Source organism: Manis javanica, chromosome 12 (assembly GCF_040802235.1).
Source record: "Manis javanica isolate MJ-LG chromosome 12, MJ_LKY, whole genome shotgun sequence".
NCBI classification, from domain to species: Eukaryota; Metazoa; Chordata; class Mammalia; order Pholidota; family Manidae; genus Manis; species Manis javanica.
This window is the reverse complement of record NC_133167.1, coordinates 80,005,543-80,011,177: the sequence shown is the minus strand read 5'-3', so window position 1 is coordinate 80,011,177 and position 5,635 is coordinate 80,005,543. Positions and strand designations below refer to the sequence as shown.

The window sequence follows — 5,635 nt, the reverse complement described above, 5'->3', positions numbered from 1 at the left end:
TCAAATGCATCACAATACTAAACAACAGGAAGATACAATCTCTTGACTAGCACTTGCTTCAACTCAGCAAGATTTATCTGTATTCTGTAAATTTGCAAATAATTCAACTTTAAATTTAAGAGTATGACAGGATGTATTATTAGTCAGTTCAAGTATTATGAAGTGACTGCTCTGGGGGGAGTACATAGGTCAAACATTCTTTCATAGTGTTACTGTAGTTTTAAGTTTTATGGTAACATGAGTACAGAGTAACATGTGCATACAGAAATTTAGAACATTCATATACGGATGGAAGACTGCCCACAACAGCCATTTCTGTTATTTAAAAATAAGAACACTTAAAATTAGTCTTGATTTTCTTATGAACTCTAAGGCATGTTACACTATTGTTTTTGGAAACAAATTACATGGGTCAATAAGAGCTACTTTTATTAGATACTTTTTTCATTACATGCTTTCAATGAATATAAGGGTCAGTTAATCCTTACCACTGTTATTCATTATATACTTCTTGTTTTCATTAGTATCACTTATTTATACAAAGCTCATCAAAATACCCTTTACTAAGATCTATCTATAAATTTTTCATGTCATTTAAGCATATCCAAAACAACCAAGCAAAAAACCTTTAAGTATTACTCAGTACTGAAGGCAGATGACAGTTTGCAGATCTGTGGACATCAGGCCAATTCATAAATTGTCACTGAAATTTAAAAGTCGGTTTTAAAAGATATTTCTTTGTCTTAATTATACACAAAACAACAGGAAGAAAATGGGCATCAAAGCAAAGGCGATTTCCTGAACAATGAATACATTATATTTGACAAGGGCAATAACTGGACCAGTCACATATTTTGCTCTCATTTGCTATAAATACACCGGCCAGTGGAAGGACAGCTCATTGTTTTGACCCTCAGCGCTGTTTAAGCTCCTCCGTCTTACCTCACCCATTAAGATATACCCTAAAACTTTCCCTAGATTCAGAGGACTTACAGATAGCCTGCAACTGATAAGAATTAACCTCTAGTTCTTGTAAAATATTTTAATTCAGATACTTAAGTTCGCCTTTTAAAACAGATTTCAAGGAGTTGTTTTCCCAGAAGACCTATCTTGGTTTCATTTTTTTTTAACATAATATAAATACAGATACAGTTTCTCTACTCCACAAGAAAGATGTGTTTTAAGTATAGCTTTTATGACAGCAAGGTTGATACACTTTCAAGAGGGCAGTCACCAACACTTGGGGAATTAAATTTACATGTGTATTTATGAAACATAAGTAGTCAAGCTCTATCTGTTCCTATTGCTACCTCCTGACTATAGCTTTTATGAAGAACTATTTTCTTCAATAGTGGCTGAAAAATCCCTGCAGCATTTCTGTCATTTCAATAACATCATAAGGTCAGAATGTTTTATTAAATAGTTATTGAGGATACTAGAAAAAGTGCCTTTTATCACAAATACTGGACAAACATGTTTACATTATCGATACATCCAGTATTATATGATGATATACTAAACATTTAGATTAGCTTGTAAGAACACAATTGATGTATAAATCTAGCATGGCCCGATTATAGATGCTAATTCAACATCATTATTTTTACTCATTTTTTGGAAATCAATTTCTGCCTAGTGTTAACTGTGATGCTTTGAAAACTAAAAGCATAGTGCATCCAACAGTGATTTGTTTGAATAACAGAATTGTAATTGAACAGCAAATATTGTGTGCCGATTAACATAAAACTTAGAAATATTTCTTAGCCCATTCAGTGAGCAAGAGAAAAAGCAAAGACCAAGAAGAATTTAAATAACTGAAAAAGAAGTGTAATTTAAACAAACTTCAAGTATAAAGCAAATATAATATTCTGTATTGTCTTCCAAAGTACACCCAAAAGTCTGTTTCAACAGGCCCGGTTTTCCAGAGAAGAGCTGCTTTTCATACTGACACTACTCAGAAGCTTCTTTGATTGGGGGGGGGGATTAAGAAAAAAGAAATTCAGGGAAGACGTCTAAGAGCTCACCCCAAAAGCTAATCTGTTGCATGTGCTGTTTTTACATCAGTAAGCAACTTGTCAGAAACAACACTGCAGCTGAGCACATGAGACCTGGAAGCTGTCCCCGGGATATGATATCACAAAATGACTTCGCTATATTCCCTCTCCAGCCTAACAAAAGGGCTCGGACAGCAACACCACCATCTCGCCCCAGGGCATCTTCCCCTTAGATAAGAACCCTCTACTTCATCACTCTCCCTGAAATCTTCTGGCCAGAAGCACACAGCAGCAGTTCAACCAAGACAAATCAGCCCCTCTTCTCTCTATATATTTTTTTCCAATTTGTGTTTCTTTGCCTGGTAGGTTCTGAATGACACTGTTAACTGAGACCACATAACTGGATGAAGTCACGAGTTGTCACCACTCATGCACACGCTTTTACACCCAGTATTCCAGGTATGGATGTACTGAGTTTACAGTGTATAAAATAGTTGATGCTGTTTACTCTTATCCTACAATATTACTGTAACTACTATGTTTGTAAAAATGTGAGAGAAACTTTTAGTTAGTCCTTAGCTAAATCTATTAAGTTTTCATACAATATTCCTGCCTTACAATGCGTAATGCTAAAATCACCAAACATACACAATGATTACACAGTCCTAGAGCACTACGTTCAGGATTTCTTTATCTACTCAATGACACACAGGAAGATATCCAGTTCATTTAAAAAAAAAAAAACTGTTTTGCTTAGCAGGCCACAGCTTACAACCGTGAGTTTCCTTTGACAGACAGAGAGGCAAAACTACCTTCAGGGAAGCTTTCTTCACTTAGAAGCACAAAACCAAAATAGAATTCCTCCAGACATCACGATGTTTCCATTTCCAAACATTCTCCGGATGCTTATTAGAACTTTACCCCAGAGTCTGACAATTATTTCCAGTTAAAAGGCATAACTAACACCATTGCTAATCTACCAACACGCCCCCAACCCCAGGCATCCTTGCCAACTGTGATCCCTTTTACATGAACATCCACCATGGGTAGCAAACCACTCACAACTCATATGGTCTGGGAGAAGGTAAAAAACCCTTCCTGAATTACATATAATAAAACATCTGAAAACTGGACAAGGGGATGGCTTGAAAGGGTTGGCTTAGAAGGTTTTGTTTCAGATTCTGTAGCAGAATAGCGTATGCTGCAGTATACTGGTGTTGAGGTTCTGTGTTCCCTAAGAAGGCAGCTCCCGGCAGAGTGTTTCCCAGGTTTACGGTGACATCTATCAGCCAGACCCGGGGAATCCCAACGTCACTCAGCTTTCTTCAGCACCACTGTCTGAGAACAGCTTCTGTCCACAGAGTGGTGTAAGCCTAACAGGTCTCTGGCACACAAAAGTGCATTGTTAAAAAAAAGGAAGCAGCGAATGAGCAATGCTCTTTCCTGCCATTAAAACCAAATTGTCGGGTATTAATTAACTGCAGGATACCAGCACCATGAACGCCAACCAGAAATTTAAATTGGCCATAACCTGATACAAATGTAAGAGAACTAACACGCTTTGCATCACAGGCAAACTGAGCGTGGCACCGTGCTCAGTTTTGTACAAATTCAATTACCCCAACCATCTACTAAACAGATACATAAAGACGCAGGGGAAGGCTATTATAGTGTTAGAATTTGTGATGTGTAATCACACTAATTTCTGGTTTGAGAAGAAACCCAGCTATGTTTTAGTGATTATATGGTAATCAGGAAATTATACAGATATTTAGAACCTAGAAATTATCTTACGAACAGCATAAATGTAATTCACCCTCAGACATGTAATCAGATTATCAGCTAATTTCTCAGACCTGATGATATTAAGGACACTCGGGAAGAAGAGTTTCCAGCAGTGAAATTCGAAACGGTCTGGGAAACAGCTTGCTCCACTTACCTTCCGGGAGTCTTCAGGGCCTACAAGTGAGGCTCTGTGATTGCATTTCTCTATTCTGATTCACTTAAGTGCCAAAACATACTCCCAATCGAAATACGTGAAAGCAACCATTCTCAAAAAGATTCCATCCCAACAAGCCAGCTTTATACCTCTCGCATACACGTATTCACAAGTTAGACTGCGCTTATCGCTCGGTATTGAGTTTGCCCCAAACTCTGCCGCATTTGGAGAGGACCCCAGCGCCCTGTCCTTGTCAGGGCCCCCTAGACACAAACCCCTGACCGTGTCCGCACTCGGGGCTCTAAGTGAGGGGAAAGCATTAAAATCCTGTCGGACTCCCCCCTTCTCCTGCAGAGAAAAAGTCCCACACTGGCGGCCCGCAATCAGCAGCTCCTAACCAAAGCCAAGTTCAATGATCACTCCCAAGAAAGCAGCCGGCTCTTCTGTCTCCGTTCTTCTACCCCAAGGGATTGAAAAGTTTGCGGCAGCCCCGACCGAACTTGGGCTTCACCAGTGCAAAGCCTAGAAAACGGGAAACTGGAGAAGGCGCTGCCTGTCTGTGGAAGCCAATCCTCGAAACCTCCTCCTCTGAGCATCGCTCTCAAGTCGGCACGCAGCCCGAAGACAAACTCAGACCGCGCCCGCCCGTGGCCGTCGGACCCCGGAGCCCCGCGCCCGGCTCGCGCCCCCCGGCCGGCGGCGACGCCCCCAGGGAGAGGGACTTACCGCACCGCTTGCACAGCACCCGGCTGACCTCCTTCTTGAGGTTCCGATCCGTCTCCACCGGGGGGGAAAGACGCGCGGAAGGCGGCGGGCGCGCGGCCGCTGCTGTTGGCGTCGGGCTCCATGAAGAAGATGTACCTGCTGTCCTCCTTGAGCCTCCCGCAGGAGGGGAAGGCGGGGCGGCGCCAGGCGCCCAGGCGCACGGTGAGCAGCGAGTCCTTCTTCAGGCCCCCGGCTTTCACCGCCCACACCTGGTGCACCTTCACCAGATAGGGCGCCTCGTCCGCGGGCCGGCGCGCGCCGGGCGCCGGGCTGGGGGGCCAGGAGGGCGTGGTCCCGTCGGCGGCCGACAGCGCGTCCGGGCAGGGCGGCCCCAGCGCCCCGGGGCGGGCAGCGGGCGCTCGGCGCCCCACGCCCCTGCCTCTCCCGACGCCTTCGCACCGAGGGCCCCCTGCGGCCGCCGCGGCGGGTGCACCTTGCCCTCGACCACTACCGCGGCGCGCGGGGCCAGCTCCTGCACCGAGCCCACGCTGGGCGGGGACCCCCAGCACACGGCGGGGCCCGCGGGAGCCACCTCGCCGCCCGCGGCCGCCCGCGGCCGCCCCCGGCGCCAGGGCCGCGGCGCACAGCAGCAGGAGCGGCAGGAGCGGCAGGAGCGGCGGGGGGAGGGCCAGGCCTCCCTGGGCGGCGCGGGGCGCGGCGCCATCTCATGGTGCGAGGTGCGTGCGGCCGCCGCTGTCGGTCGGGCTCCTCTCGCCTCCTCCCCGCGACCCTCCTCCTCTTATTTATTTACTTGGGGGCGGGAAGGGGTGGGAGAGTTGTTTACGGGAGGCGGAGGAGGAGGCAGGCAGGGGAGAGGGGGGTGGGACCACAGAGAGGCGAGGAGGTTTACGGGCAAAAAATAATAAAGAGAAATAGAAAAGAAGAAAAAGCCGCCGCCGCCGCCGCCCCGGGGACCGGAGTGACGGGTCCCCGCGCC

General features: G+C 46.1%; 1 pseudogene; it reads right to left on the bottom strand.

Annotated features, from left to right (window-relative positions):
• Window positions 1–4,534: 4,534 nt before the first annotated feature.
• On the bottom strand, window positions 4,535–5,367 carry LOC140845304 (uncharacterized; annotated as a pseudogene).
• Between the last annotated feature and the right edge of the window lie 268 nt (window positions 5,368–5,635).